The sequence below is a fragment of the Cebus imitator genome, unplaced genomic scaffold (genome assembly GCF_001604975.1).
Source record: "Cebus imitator isolate Cc_AM_T3 unplaced genomic scaffold, Cebus_imitator-1.0 Scaffold35, whole genome shotgun sequence".
In the NCBI taxonomy this organism is placed as follows: domain Eukaryota; kingdom Metazoa; phylum Chordata; class Mammalia; order Primates; family Cebidae; genus Cebus; species Cebus imitator.
Window position 1 is genome coordinate 1,092,874 of NW_016107350.1, and position 1,166 is coordinate 1,094,039.

Sequence of the window (1,166 nt, forward strand, 5' to 3'; positions counted from 1 at the left end):
AAGACTGTATTTATTTACTTATATTTATATTTATTGTATTTTTTTAACTTTTAGGTTCAGAGGGTACATGTGCAGATTTGCTCCATGGGTAAATTGTGTGACTCTGAGGTTTGGGGTACAAATGATACCATCACTCAGATAGTGAACATAATACCCAATAGGTAGTTTTTCAGCCCTTACCCCTTCCCGACTTCCACCCTCTAGAGGTCCCCAGCATCCATTATTCCCATTGTCATGTCTACGTGTACTCAATGGTTCCAATTCATAAGTGAGAACATGCAGCATTTGGTGTTCTGTTCTTACATTAATTTGCTTAGGGTGCTGGTCTCCAGCTGCATCCATGTTGCCTCAAAGAACATGATTTGATTCTTTTTTTAATGGCTGCATAGTATTCTGTGGTATATGAAAACCACAATGAAATAGTATCTCACACCAATCAGAATGACTATTATTAAGCCTCAAAAGAAAACAAAAACAGATGTTGTAGAGATTGTAGAGAAAAAAGAATGCTTATACACTCTTGGTGGAATTGTAAATGAGTTCAGCCACAGTGGAAAGCAGTGTGGCTTTTGGAGCCACAGTTGGAGATTTCTCAAAGAACTTAAAACATACCTACCATTTCACTCAGCAATCATTCTACTAAAAGCATACCTGCCCTTGCACGATCATCACAGCACTATTCACAATGGCAGAGACTCTGCACTTACTGTTGCAATTTTGAACTTACAAAAAGTTCTAGCAATTTATTTGATTACGTGAAATATAAACCAAATGTGGCCTACAGTGAGCAAATTAGAAATGCTGGATCTACCTACCTTGGTTTGATGTACAGGAATGAATTTAAAGCTTAGCGATTTTATCAGTTAAGTTCTACTTATCCACACTGGAAAGGGCAAAAAGACCTTTCACCACAACTGTGAGGAATACATTTGTGAGGTGAGGGTTAAAGCATCCTTGAAAGCTCTGTGCTAGCTCTTCTCTGTAGAGCAGAACTTTCAGTGAAAAGTGTGGTCACTGAATTGGGAAACCTAAATACAGTGGGAGTAATTAGATCCTTGGAGGGCAGGGGCCAAGTTGGGCAATGTGTACATGGTTACTATACTGAATAGGAGATGAAAGGAGCAATCAGAATATTTGACTTATGCAGACCTATGGCAGGTGCTCCT